Source organism: Saccopteryx bilineata, chromosome X (assembly GCF_036850765.1).
Source record: "Saccopteryx bilineata isolate mSacBil1 chromosome X, mSacBil1_pri_phased_curated, whole genome shotgun sequence".
Taxonomy (NCBI): Eukaryota; Metazoa; Chordata; class Mammalia; order Chiroptera; family Emballonuridae; genus Saccopteryx; species Saccopteryx bilineata.
Genome location: NC_089502.1, coordinates 37,420,291 through 37,435,882, shown reverse-complemented (window position 1 = coordinate 37,435,882; position 15,592 = coordinate 37,420,291).

Below are 15,592 nucleotides of genomic sequence, written 5' to 3'. Positions count from 1 at the left end.
CTGATAGAATATTTTTTTTCACTTTGCATAAATCTTCCTTTCCTTGTTTCCACCCCTTGTACCTACACCTAACCCAGGGGCAACATTATGTAAATCTTCTTCACTTAACAATGTTACAAATATTTAAAGGCATCTCTTATTATCAGCCACCTTGTCCTCAGCTTTCTTGTCTCTGCCTCTGCCCACTACAACTCTCCCATTGTTAGGCCCACTTATTTCCTCCAAGAATTAAGCTCTGTCCCAGTTTTCAGAGAAACCAAGGCTTGCGTTTGGAAGTGCTCAAATGGCCAGCTTCAGCTTCTTCCATCTCAAATTCTAATCATTGGGATTTTTCATTAAGCCACTCACCTTGTTTTGTTAGTTTCTGAATCCCAGCTTCTTTCACCACCTCTGTCCTAGTTCTTAAAATAAGAGATAAACCTGCATATTGAAGTGCATTAATTCAGTTGGGAGAAGGAACAAGGGAGGAGGGAAGAGGTTTCAGATAAGGGAGACAGGGGACTACATGGATGAGTCAAAGTGCCTAAGGAAATGAGGGTGAAGTCAGAGCAAAGGTGTAAGTGGTGGTGTCAATCTTGATCTGGAAAAATGATGCCTTATCCTCAGAGACTGGATAGAAATGGTGAGCTGTAGGTAACTTTGCTGTTTTAGAGGACTGGAAGTTAAGGTTTATTCTGAGGCTTATTTTGATTTGGTTAGCGCCAACATGGTATTAACATCTGTCTATAGACAGCTAAAGTAATTTCTGAGTGGTGATTCACAGTGCTCTATCTATTGTTATATATTTTTAATATGAACCTTAGTTTGCCAACTGAAAACTCTGCTTTCACACTGAAGTAGATTTGAGGCTCTCTGTGAGTGAAGGAGGTAGTTATTTGCAGGCTATGTAAGAAGAGAGTTATGTGTGGAATACTTTCTGGGGGAAACAAGAAACTGGCCAAAGGCAAATACAGACACTACCAGCTGAAATTGGAGCCTCTAGAATGTGTAGCAGCACAAATCTACTCATATTTCTTCAGCAAGCACAATAACTCAGATACAGAAATAAAGAATGCAGTTTCCTGGATTGATCAGTCATTCATTTATCAAAAAACAAAACAAAACAAAACAAAAACAAAAAAAGTGAATACCTACTTTTTTTTTAATCAAGCACTATTCCACTATTCTAGACTGTGAGAATATAATAATGAACAAAAATAAGGTCATTTACATCAAAATGGGTGCATAATTTGGTATTTTTCTTCTTACTTTTTAAAAATACAGCAAGAGCAAGGAGGAGATTGAAAAAAGCCTGCAAGTTCCATTCAATCCACAAAACAGATATAGTCTATAAGCTAGGAGAGAAATGGAAAAAAGGATTGGAACTGAAGTCGTGGATCACTGAATATGAAGAAAGGGCACAGCATATCTTACAAAGCTTCAATAAAAATATACTTACTGAAGGTGACTGGTATCAAAGCTATTCCCCTATGTTGCAACAGGACAAGGAATTGGGATGAGTAGAGCAGTAAACTTAGTCTAGATGTCATCCTGGACTAGGTTTGGATTAGAGAGATTAGAGAGACTGACAAAGTGGGAATAGACAAAGAACCACACAGGAGAGCCATATTTGCAGTAAGATATCCATTTCACTGCTTCCTGGACATAAAGTTTTGGGACAGTGTAGTGTAAAAGAAGGCTACTTTGTCCTATTTTCCATAACTGAAATCTCCTTCAAATATCTGAGACAGTATAATCCAAACCATTCAAAGATAGATAATAAAGAAGAAACTGACACAGTACTATAAAAGTGGTGGAGAAGTGCAACAAAAACAAACACCAGCCTGACCAAGCAGTGACACAATGGATAGTGTCAGACTTGGACACAGAGGACCCAGGTTTGAAACCCTGAAGTCATCATCTTGAGTGTGGGCTTATCTGGTTTGAGCATGGCTCACCAGCTTGAGGCCAAGGTCTCTGTGAGCAAGGGGTCACTGTGTCTGCTGTAGCCCCCTGGTCAAGGCACATGTGAGAAAATAATCAATGAACAACTAAGGTGCCACAACAAAGAATTGATGCTTCTTCTCATCTCTCTCCTATCCTGTCTGTCTATCCCTCCCTCTGTCTCTCTCTGTCCCTGTCAAAAAATAAATAAAATAAAATAAAATAAAATAAAAAAGAACAAACACCATATAAAATGTTGGCATTGAGTGGATGAAAATTGCATTCAAACCTTCCTCTATAAAATTTTTTTTAAATAATTAAATAATCAACTCTCTGAATGAGAACAGAGAATAACCTCTGGAAGAGATGTTTATACAACAGAAGAAGGTGAAACTAATAAAACAAAGTGGAAGAACTCAGATTCTGGGTTTATTTTGAAAGTGGAACTAATGGAATTTGCTGATGGGTTGGATATAGGATATGAATTTCCTGTGCTTTCTGTTCATTCCAATACCCTGGGAGGGTCCCTATGAAAGGGATCACATGATAGTGTGTTTCTATAATATATACAAAAATAGGAGAGCTTGATTTATTGGTTGTAACTGGTTAAGATGACTGTGCTTGCTAATGTTATGTGCCAAATTTGCTAGGGTATGGTGCCCACTTGTTTGGTCAAATACCAGTCTAGTTGTTTGCTTAGGAGATATATTTTAAATGTCATTAACATTTCAATTAGTAGACTTTGCATAAAGCAGATAACCATTTATAATATGGGTGGACCCTATCCCATTAGTTGAAGGCTATAAGAGCAAACACTGAAGTTTCCCAGAGTAAAAGCAATATTTCCTCAAAATGTCAGAGTTGCCAGCTTCTATCTGCCCATATATATAAATATATATACCTAATAATTGTTTGTTTCTCTGTAGAACACTGATTAATATAACTACTATCTCTTTCCAATCTAATTTCCTTCTATTACAATTTCTCTCATGTTTGAGATCCAGCAAAGGGGAAATTCAGTAGGAGCTATATGTAGTTTGTGTTTAGTGACATATATCTATGTGGTTTGCAGTCAGATTTATGAATAGACAAATCATTGCTAAACCATTATGGTAAAGGAATGGCTTCCAAAAATACTCCTACTGCTTGCTCTGCTAACTTATCCATATGTCTATACAAAGGTGCAAAGCCAGAAGACTTGTCACTATATGAATGTTTCTTATGGCACTTGGCACTGAAAGTATGTGGGCACTGAAATAAGGTTTGAAATGTATAGGTCCAAAAGCTAATCTGGAAAATTCCTTCAATAACCTGATGTGCAAAATAGTATGTAGAGTATTCATTTCTCCTTAATGCCTAAATAAACACAGATGAAGTTTTCTTCTCTTAGTAGTACAATCAATAATACCTAATAATAATCATATACTCAATTACACATATGCAGTGTGCTTTTTTTATTCTGTGATATAAATTGTATAAAATATAATTTTCAGAATTCTTATATTTGTAGAGCAGAAACCTGAGCAAGTTGTACAAGCAACTGTTCTGCTTTAAGTGTGTGACATTCCATGCGTTAGCTTTCAAACTACTAATAAAAAATACATTTTAATCAACAATGCTAGTAAAAAGATAAATTATCTCCCTATTTTCTGTCAAGAAGATACCTTTGTGTCATATGTAGAAGCAAACAAAAATATGAAACCAAAATGTAGAATAAAATTACTATGGAGGTGTGTTGGGCAGTTAATTAGTAAAAATTAATGTCTCTTTCTTTTTTGTTATCATGTTTGTGGTATTTGTTAACTTATTCAAATATATAATTAGTTGTGATCTCTAAATTCTAATAAATACTTTAATATCTTATTGTCTATTCATAATTTTTAAAAATTCTTCATCATAAAGAAAACTTTCAAAATTGCCAAGGCTTCAAGACTTACAAGATGTGGATCTGCCCCTGGATGTAAGAGAGAGAAAAAAGAGTTTTAAAAGACACATGCTTTTTAGTTTTGTGATCTTTTAAATTTGTTTCTTGGGAAGAATCCATATGTTATGCGTTTGTCACACAACTAGTTTCTAACATGTAGCAGGTTGCGACAATGTTATTTCCCTTTTCCTAGCTCTAGTTAGTTCCATGGATATCAGGGTGGCTCAACAATCACCATTTTTCTTTGGACATCCATGCAATCTGATACAAAACTTCCTTATTTCCCTTTTACCTTCCCTTGTTTATGCCACTCAGACCCTTATAACTGGATAAATGCAAATGACCATATAGACTCATGCCTTAAAAGAAATGTTAACTGTCCTGGTTTCCTTTATTTTGATGTCTTCTGATTTGGGGGGGAAATTTATTCTTGTGGACATACATATCTTTTTTGGGAAATGACATGTGTAGTAGGAGAATGGAGTAGGTATATATAAGGCAGGAGAATAAAATGTCACATGTGGGAAGAACCAGTGGGGAAAAAATGAAGCTTGATGAATAGAGCTTAGCTTTGTATAATATTTTCAGTATATTCGGATTTTAAAATACCTTTTATCTGTGTCACATAGCCAATTTTGGATCCATGTGAAAGAATTTCTGACCTCAGAGGTAATATTTAGTCCCATGGCATCAAGGAATGTAAGAGCCAGAAGAGATATTAGAGATCATAATCCAGTGACCTCATATTACAGAACAGTCATTGAAGATAAATGAGCTGGCCAAATTCATAAATATGGTTGTGGTTGTTTCAAGGACTACCATGTAAAACAATAACAAAAGTAACCAACAACATGTCTTGTTGGATCAGAGCAGTAAATCCACCACTTAAGAGTCATATCTGGATGAGAAAAGAAGGAGTTGTATCTGGGGATAATAGGCAGCTATTTCACCACAAATTTTAAGGGTTAGTGAAGAAAATAAAATGGCTGCCTACTGAAGTAAGGTTGTATGTGATAGTTAATGTCTAAACTGGACTTACTAATTTAACTGTGGACAGTTGAGAGTCTATTAGGTAGCGGAACTGAAGAGAGGAGAAGAAGTAAAATAAATGCCAGGAAATCTTTGGTCAGTGGTTTTCAAAGTATATAGTCTCAGGATGAGCTGCATCAAAAACTCCTGGGAAGCTGGTTAGAATGAAATTTCAGGGTTTTACCCTAAAACTACAGGACAAGTTTCTCTAAGAGCAAGGCAAGAGAGTGCACATTGAATAAACACTTGTTGTGATTTCATTACAAATAGTTTGGATATGACTTCAAGAACTAGTTTTGTCCTGGGCAGTTGGCTCAGTGGTGTAGTGTCAGCCCGGAGTGTGGATGTCTCAGGTTTGATTTCTGGTCAGGGCACACAGAAGAAGCACTCATCTGCTTCTCCACCTCTCTCCGTCTTATCTCTCTCTCTCTCTCTCTCTCTCTCTCTCTCTCTTCCCCACCTTCAGCTACGGCTCAATTGAAGCGAGTTCACCCCAGGCACTGAGGATGGCTCCATGGCCTCTGCCTCAGGTGTTAAGAAGAGCTTGGTTGCTAAGCAATGGAGCAACATCCCAGATGAGCAGAGCATTGCCCCCTAGTGGGCTTGCTGGGTGGGTCTGTTGGGGTGCATGCAGGACTATGTCTCTGCCTCCTCTCCTTTCACTGAATAATAATAAAAAAATACTGTTCTAGGTGAATATCAGAGAGAATAATGATGCCATAGTGATAGTGTCCTGTAACCATAAGGAAAAGAAGATACTTAGAACAAAGAATGATAATTATACTATAATAAGAGTTCAAAATATCTTTTAGTATGAAATCCCCAACTATAAAACTTTAGGTTAGTTGTTTTATTTATTGTGGTCCCATTTTACTTTCAATGCAATAGGGATTTTTTGAAAGATTTTAAGCAGGAGAATGACATAGTATTAATTATATTTGTTGCTGAATAAATATAATAAAAGTGTAGGATAAGTTAGAGGCAGATCAAGATAGGTAAATATGCTATTGAGATAGTCCAGGTGAAAGAAAATGTTAACTTAAAATAGGTTGTTCACAATAGAGTTAGAAAGTAGTAAATGGATTTTGCAATTTATTTTGCTGGGATCAACTGTAAGGGAGAAGGAGATGTCAAAGATGATTCATGGGTTTCTGGCTTGTGGTGAATGGCTGAAGTTTGAAGGAATATGAATGATTTAAGGGTTAAAGTTTTTGAATATGAGTTCAGATCAGGTAGGTCAGGGTTAAAATCCTAGGAGGAAAAGGGGCATCAAGGGATTTGAGATATCTCAGAAACCAAAGTGCAAATAGGGTCAGAGTAGGAGAGCTGGGAGGATTGGAGACTGTGGCCCAAAAATGGGGTACTGGTTTGTGTGATTTCCATGGTGGAGCAGTTCTACATGATGACCATGACTGGGTTAGCCATGAGCACAGCGGGCTGAAGTAGAGTGGATGTGGAGGTCAGGGGAGTTGGAGAAGTCAATGAACTTGGTAAGCCAGGATGCTGATTGGTCATTTGGGTCTGAAAAGGAAAACTGTAATCCAATGGCCAAAATTCTGGGATAGTGGCCAAATCAGTTGATGAGAGAAAATGAGAAACAGCTGGATGACCAATGATGGAGGGATAGCTTGGAGCCTGCACTGGAGAGCCTGTAAAGACAACATCTTCCCTTTCGATATGTGGATTGTGGGAGAATGAAGCTTTCCATTTTTGAGACAACAGGTTTTTATTTAAAGCAGGAGTGTGAATTCACAAAGGAAGGAAGGAAGGGAGGGAGGGAGGGAGGGAGGGAGGGAGGGAGGGAGGGAGGGAGGGAGGGAGGGAGGAAGGAAGGAAGGAAAGAAGGGAGGAAGGGAGGGAGGGAGGGAGGGAGGGAGGTAAACACTTTGTAAGCACCAGAGCACAAACATGCTATCAATTTTGTTTGGTTTGTGGGTTATATATTTTGATTCTGGGAGTACCACTTCAAATTTTTTATTATTAAAAATTTTATATTTATTAATACTGAAATATTTCTGGATGAAATGCTACGATGTCTGGGATGTGCTTCAAAATAATATAGGGTGGATGAGTAGAAGCAATAAATGAAGCAAGATTGGCCAAGCATTGTAAGTTGATAATTGTTGAAACCCAACAATGGACCCATGGACGTGCCTTACACTATTGTTTTCGTGTATGTTTGAAGTTTTCTTTAATAAAAAATTAAACTATTTCATCTTTACAGATTTAGCCTATTTTTTTGATTAACATTCTTTTATATTCTCACTTTGTGAAGCTCTCTTATCCACCCTCCATGAGATTTAGAGGGAGTAAGTATTTATCCTTATTTTATTAATAAACCTCTTTGATCTTAAGGGACTCTTCCAGGGGTAAATGCTGCTTAGCAGCAGATTTAAGAGTAGAGGTCCATGTTCTTTTGACTTCTGAACCAGTATGTTCTACCAGTTGAGTTTGGAATTTTCCATTAAGAGGATATTAAAATTCAGAGTAGTTCTCTAGGGCCTTTGACCTTGGAAACATATAGTTTTCATGTGATTGCAGGTCTGACATAATAAAATTGTCTTTGTGCATATTATTCCTTCCGTAGGGAATGTTCCTCTCCATCCCTTAGTTCACCATTTTAACACCTACACATCCTCATACTCGGTTCCCTCATACTCTTATGCCATTCCAAAAATCAGTTTTCTTTGCATTTCTTCTCTATCTTGTTCAAACATTTTCTATTTCATATATCACAGTGAATTTTAAATGTATGTGCATGTGTGTGACTGTGTGCAGTTTTCTCCAATAAACTAGAATCATGGACTGTCTTAACTTTAGGGCTTTTTACAAAATAACATGTAATATGTAGTTATTCAACAACTCGCACATGCCTGAAACCATTAGTAGAGAAAAACGCAAGTGAAAAAAACACGGGAGCCAAAAGAAATACCCTGGACTTGGCCAGTTTGTGCATCTGGGGAGTATTTGTGATGTGGTATGAAATTCTGGGGTAGTAGAGGACATTTTTCTTTTTGAAAAGTGTCACTCGGTCAGAGTAATGGCGGGGTAGGAAGCGATACCGATAAATCTCCCCCAAAACTCAACAAGATCTTCAACCAGAAACAGAAAAACCTATACTTGGAGCTTCCAGATGCTTCGCAATACACCCAAAGGTATGATTGAGTGAAAAATTGGCTAAATATATAACCAAACCCCGAAGGAAATAGGGAGTAAGAAATGCTCCTCCTTCCTCACTAACCTAAACAGGGCGGCTTTCTCTGGTAACTGTGAATATAGAAACTGAGGCGGGCAAAGGGGGTGAATAGATCCAGGCCGCCGCAGCACAAACGGCTGAACCAGGCTGTGGCATAGAGATCCAAGCCGAGGAAAATCTGATCCTGTGGCAACCCGGGCAATACAAGCTAACACTTGCGCCAAACCCAAACAAAGAAAGAAAAGCAGAGCGGCCATTTTACCCGGTCTCCTGGTCAGTGCACAGTTAGTGGGCGAGAATTTCTTCCTAGGAAAGCCACGCACGGGAGGGAGTGAGAACTAATTCCAACGGTGGAGATTTTCCGTGCTGGAGGGTGTTTCACTCAGAGGGAACCGCGGCTGGCCTCATATCCTGGTTTGTGCGTGCAGATAAGGAGTGAGCAATTCCTCTGAGTGCCTCGGCAGTGCACGCCCGTGTTATCGCACAGAGGGGCAGAGTCAGGGGCCTTTGTGTGGGCCAAAGCGGAATCTCGAGCCGCCCTAGCGCCTTGCAAAAGCCGCGCACGGGGACGGAGTGAGACTCAATTCCAACGCTACAACTTTTCCCTGCGGTTGGGGGTTTCACTCAGAGCGTGAGACTGCTGGCTGGATATCCTGGTCGCAGACAGTGAGTGAGAGTTTCCTCCAAGCGCCCTGGAAGTGGGCGCCCGCTTGTGTTACCGGACAGAGTGGCAGAGCCAGAGGTCTTTGAGTGGGCAGAAAGCCCGCCTGATTATGCTAGCAGCTCTGACTGACTGAGCCTTACTCAGAGCCCTGTGCTGAGTGGAAATAGAGTGGGGAGTTGCCAGCTCTTTGAGCCTCTTACTATCCAGGCAGAGGCAGCAGCAACCCCATAGCTGGATTATCAGGCTACTAATTAAGGAAGGAAAGACTAGGAGAAAGGCTCCAGGAACACGGACTCTCTCACTGTCGGAGCCTATAAATGCTATTGAGCTTCGACTGCCAACGAGACTAAAGCACAATACATGACATTGCCATAGAGACTTATCAACTGCAAACCTCTACCTGAGCGTGCCAAAGGGGCAGAACCCGGGGTACAGAGTCACCGACCAGGAAGAGGGAGAGAAAAGAAAAAGCAAGAAGGTAACCTCTCAAAATCAAGAATAATCTGCAGACTTTATAACCTATCCCATTTTATTATATTTGTTCGTTTGTTTCTCTTATCTTCATTCTTGATACTTTTTTTTCCTCCTCCAATTTGGCCGATTAACTCTCTACCAGTCTTACTCTCTCCTCTCCTTGAACTACACTACCCATAAGTGTTACATCTCCCATTATCTTTTCTCTTCTCTTCCTTTCTCTCTATGAGGGTTGCACTCCAAAACCCTTAACTCTCTCTCTCTCTCTCCTTTCTTTTTTCTTCTTTTAGTGGTTACCTCTTTTTTTCTCTCTCTTTCTTTTCTCCCTCTATATTAGTTTCTTCCTTTCTCCTTTACATCTCCTCTCATTCAAACCTCAATAACAAATTATCTTATCTGGGACTCAAACCTATGTTTGTGGCATTTTGGGGGGTTTTTATTTCACCTTTTTAACTCACTAGCAGTGCTCTCATCCCTGGCTCTCCATATTATCTAGTTCTTGTTCCACTAAATACAATAGTAATTTTTTAATTTGTCCCCCCATTTTTCCGTTTTCCTCTTATTCCTCTCATCATAACTCTTAGACAACCAACACCTAAAAGCAAATCATTTCATTCTTGTCCCAAATTTTTTCCTTATTTGCTTTTTGTGGGTCCATACGCTCTTTTTTTTTTCTTTTTTCTTTCCCTTTTTTTTTCTTTTTCTTTTTTTTTTTTTTGTCCCTTTATTACTTTTCCCCAATTCAGGCCCTCCATCACAGGCATTGTTTGTTATAATTCACAGTCCACCACAAGATTTTCTCAAAAAAGAGGGGAGAGGAGAGGAGAGGAAAAAAGGAGGGGGGGAATAATTTCCTTTTTTTTAATTTTTATTTTATTTTTCTTTATTTCATTATTAATTTTTTTTTAAAAAAAAACAACTCTTTTTGATTTTTTATTTTTTTTATTGTTATTTTTTTAACTTTTTATTCTTTATTAAATCTCATTAATACTATCAACAAAACCACCCTCAGATGCCATTAAGGAAGAGAAAATCGAATATCATGGATACAAAAGAAAGAGAGGTAACACAGCTAGATGAGGAAAAATCTATGGAGAAAAAATTTAATGTATTGGAAACCTTGGAGCTAAATGACAGAGAATTCAAGATAGAAATCCTAAAAATCCTCCGAGATATACAAGAAAACACAGAAAGGCAATTTAGGGAGCTCAGAAAACAACTCAATGAACACAAAGAATATATGTCCAAGGAAATTGAAACTATAAAAACAAATCAAACAGAGATGAAAAACTCAATTCACGAGCTGAAAAATGAAATAACAAGCTGAGCTAATAGAACAGGTCAGATATAAGAGAGGATTAGTGAAATAGAAGACAAGCAACTTGAGGCACAACAGAGAGAAGAAGAAAGAGACTCAAAAATTAAAAAAAATGAGATAGCCCTACAAGAATTATCTGACTCCATCAAAAAGAATAATATAAGAATAATAGGTATATCAGAGGGAGAAGAGAGAGAAAATGGAATGGAGAACATACTCAAACAAATAATAGATGAGAACTTCCCAAGCCTGTGGAAAGAACTAAAGCCTCAAGTTCAAGAAGCAAACAGAACTCTGAGTTTTCTTAACCCCAACAAACCTACTCCAAGGCATATCATAATGAAATTGATACAAACCAACAGCAAAGAAAAAATTCTCAAGGCAGCCAGGGAAAAGAAGAATACAACATATAAAGGAAGGCCCATTAGATTATCATCAGATTTCTCAGCAGAAACTCTACAAGCTAGAAGAGAGTGGACCCCAATATTTAAAGTCCTGAAAGAAAGGAACATTCAGCCACGAATACTATACCCATCAAAGCTATCCTTCAAATACGAAGGAGAAATAAAAACATTCACAGATACAGAAAAGATGAGGGAATTTATCATCAAAAAACCCCCACTCCAGGAATTACTAAAGGGGGTTCTCCAATCAGATACAAAGAACAAAAAAAAACAGAGCCACAAGGAAAAGCTCCAAGAAGAACACAATAAAACCAAATTTAAACTGTGACAACAACAAAAAGAAAGAGGGGGAGAAGATGGAGATTAACAGTAGCAAAGGACGATGGAGTGCAAAAGTACTCACAAAATAGTGCGCTACAATGAACAGGGTAGGGACCCTTTTCATTACTCAAAGGTAACCACCATTGAAAAAACCACCACAGAAGCACATGAGATAAAAAAGATAGCAACAGAGGAAAGATGTATGGAATACAACCAAATAAAAACAAAAGATAGAAAAACGAAAGAGAAGGATCAAACAAGACACAAAACTAACAGAAAGCAAGATATAAAATGGCAATAGGGAACTCACAAGTATGAATAATTACACTAAATGTAAATGGATTAAACTCACCAATAAAAAGGCACAGAGTAGCAGAATGGATTAAAAAAGAAAATCCAACTGTATGCTGCCTACAGGAAACTCATCTAAGTAACAAGGATAAAAACAAATTCAAAGTGAAAGGCTGGAAAACAATACTCCAAGCAAATAACATCCAAAAAAAAGCAGGTGTAGCAATACTCATATCGGATAATGCTGACTACAAGACAGGAAAAGTACTCAGAGACAAAAATGGCCATTTCATAATGGCTAAGGGGACACTGAATCAAGAAGACATAACAATTCTTAATATATATGCACCAAACCAAGGAGCACCAAAATATATAAGACAGCTACTTATTGATCTTAAAACAAAAACTGACAAAAATACAATCATACTTGGAGACCTCAATACACCGCTGACGGCTCTAGATCGGTCATCCAAACAGAGAATCAACAAAGACATAGTGGCCTTAAACAAAACACTAGAGCACCTGGATATGATAGACATCTACAGGACATTTCATCCCAAAGTGACTGAGTATACATTTTTCTCCAGTGTACATGGATCATTCTCAAGAATTGACCATATGTTGGGCCACAAAAACAACATCAGCAAATTCAGAAAAATTGAAGTTGTACCAAGCATATTTTCTGATCATAAAGCCTTGAAACTAGAATTCAACTGAAAAAAAAGAGGAAAAAAATCCCACAAAAATGTGGAAACTAAACAACATACTTTTAAAAAATGAATGGGTCAAAGAAGAAATAAGTGCAGAGATCAAAAGATATATACAGACAAATGAAAATGACAATACAACATATCAGAATCTATGGGATGCAGCAAAAGCAGTGGTAAGAGGGAAGTTCATATCGCTTCAGGCATATATGAACAAACAAGAGAGAGCCCAAGTGAACCACTTAACTTCTCACCTTAAGGAACTAGAAAAAGAAGAACAAAGACAACCCAAAACCAGCCGAAGAAAGGAGATAATAAAAATCAGAGCAGAAATAAATGAATTAGAGAACAGAAAAACTATAGAAAAAATTAATAGAACAAGGAGCTGGTTCTTTGAAAAGATCAACAAAATTGACAAACCCTTGGCAAGACTTACCAAGGAAAAAAGAGAAAGAACTCATATAAACAAAATACAAAATGAAAGAGGAGAAATCACCACGGACACCGTAGATATACAAAGAATTATTGTAGAATACTATGAAAAACTTTATGCCACTAAATTCAACAACCTAGAAGAAATGGATAAATTCCTAGAAAAATACAACCTTCCTAGACTGAGTCAAGAAGAAGCAGAAAGCCTAAACAGACCTATCAGTAGAGAAGAAATAGAAAAAACCATTAAAAACCTCCCCAAAAATAAAAGTCCAGGCCCTGACGGCTATACCAGCGAATTTTATCAAACATTCAAAGAAGACTTGGTTCCTATTCTACTCAAAGTCTTCCAAAAAATTGAAGAAGCAGCAATACTTCCAAACACATTTTATGAGGCCAACATAACCCTCATACCAAAACCAGGCAAGGATGGCACAAAAAAAGAAAACTACAGACCAATATCTCTAATGAATACAGATGCTAAAATACTAAACAAAACACTAGCAAATCAAATACAACAGATTAAAAAAATAATACATCATGATCAAGTGGGATTCATCCCAGAATCTCAAGGATGGTTCAACATACGTAAAACGGTTAATGTAATACACCATATCAACAAAACAAAGAACAAAAACCACATGATCTTATCCATAGATGCAGAAAAGGCTTTCGATAAAATACAACACAATTTTATGTTTAAGACTCTCAACAAAATGGGTATAGAAGGAAAATATCTCAACATGATAAAGGCCATATATGATAAACCATCAGCTAACATCATATTAAATGGCACTAAACTGAAGGCTTTCCCCCTTAAATCAGGAACAAGACAGGGTTGTCCACTCTCTCCACTCTTATTTAATGTGGTACTAGAGGTTCTAGCCAGAGCAATCAGACAAGACAAAGAAATAAAAGGCATCCATATCGGAAAAGAAGAAGTAAAGGTATTACTTTTTGCAGATGATATGATCCTATACATCGAAAACCCCAAAGAATCCACAAAAAGACTACTAGAAACAATAAGCCAATACAGTAAGGTCGCAGGATACAAAATTAACATACAGAAGTCAATAGCCTTTCTATATGCCAACAATGAAACAACTGAGAAGGAACTCAAAAGAATAATCCCCTTCACGATTGCAACAAAAAAAATAAAATACTTAAGAATAAACATAACAAAGAATGTAAAGGACTTATATAATGAAAACTATAAACCATTGTTAAGGGAAATTGAAAAAGATATAATGAGATGGAAGAATATACCTTGTTCTTGGCTAGGAAGAATAAATATAATCAAGATGGCTATATTACCCAAAGCAATATACAAATTTAATGCAATTCCCATCAAACTTCCAATGACATTTTTTAAAGAAATAGAGCAAAAAATCATCAGATTTATATGGAACTATAAAAAACCCCGAATAGCCAAAGCAATCCTAAAGAAAAAGAATGAAGCTGGGGGCATAACAATACCTGACTTCAAACTCTATTATAGGGTCACGACAATCAAAACAGCATGGTATTGGCAGAAAAATAGACACTCAGACCAATGGAACAGAATAGAAAGTCCAGAAATAAAACCACATATATATAGTCAAATAATTTTTGATAAAGGGGCCAACAACACACAATGGAGAAAAGAAAGCCTCTTCAATAAATGGTGCTGGGAAAACTGGAAAGCCACATGCAAAAGAATGAAACTGGACTACAGTCTCTCCCCATGTACAAAAATTAACTCAAAATGGATCAAAGATCTAAACATAAGACGTGAAACAATTAAGTACATAGAAGAAGACATAGGTACTCAACTCATGGACCTGGGTTTTAAAGAGCATTTTATGAATTTGACTCCAATGGCAAGAGAAGTGAAGGCAAAAATTAATAAATGGGACTACATCAGACTAAGAAGTTTTTGCTCAGCAAGAGAAACTGATAACAAAATAAACAGAAAGCCAACTAAATGGGAAATGATATTTTCAAACAACAGCTCAGATAAGGGCTTAATATACAAAATATACAAAGAACTCATAAAACTCAACAACAAACAAACAATCCAATAAAAAAATGGGAAGAGGATATGAATAGACACTTCTCCCAGGAAGAAATACAAATGGCCAACAGATATATGAAAAGATGCTCATCTTCTTTAGCTATTAGAGAAATGCAAATCAAAACGGCAATGAGATACCACCTCACACCTGTTCGATTAGCCGTTATTAGCAAGTCAGGTTATAGCAAATGTTGGAGAGGCTGTGGAGAAAAAGGAACCCTCATACACTGTTGGTGGGAATGTAAAGTAGTACAACCATTATGGAAGAAAGTATGGTGGTTCCTCAAAAAACTAAAAATAGAACTACCTTATGACCCAGCAATCCCTCTACTGGGTATATATCCCCAAAACTCAGAAACATTGATACGTAAAGACACATGCAGCCCCATGTTTATTGCAGCATTGTTCACAGTGGCCAGGACATGGAAACAACCAAAAAGCCCATCAATAGATGACTGGATAAAGAAGATGTGGCACATATACACTATGGAATACTACTCAGCCATAAGAAATGATGACATCGGAACATTTACAGCAAAATGGTGGGATCTTGATAACATGATACGAAGCGAAATAAGTAAATCAGAAAAAAACAGGAACTGTATTATTCCATACGTAGGTGGGACATAATAGTGAAACTAAGAGACATTGATAAGAGTGTGGTGGTTACGGGGGGGAGGGGGGAATGGGGGAGGGAAAGGGGGAGGGGGAGGGGCACAGAGAGAACAAGATAGAGGGTGACGGAGGACAATCTGACTTTGGGTGGTGGGTATGCAACATAATTGAACGACAAGATAACCTGGACTTGTTATCTTTGAATATATGTATCCTGATTTATTGATGTCACCCCATTAAA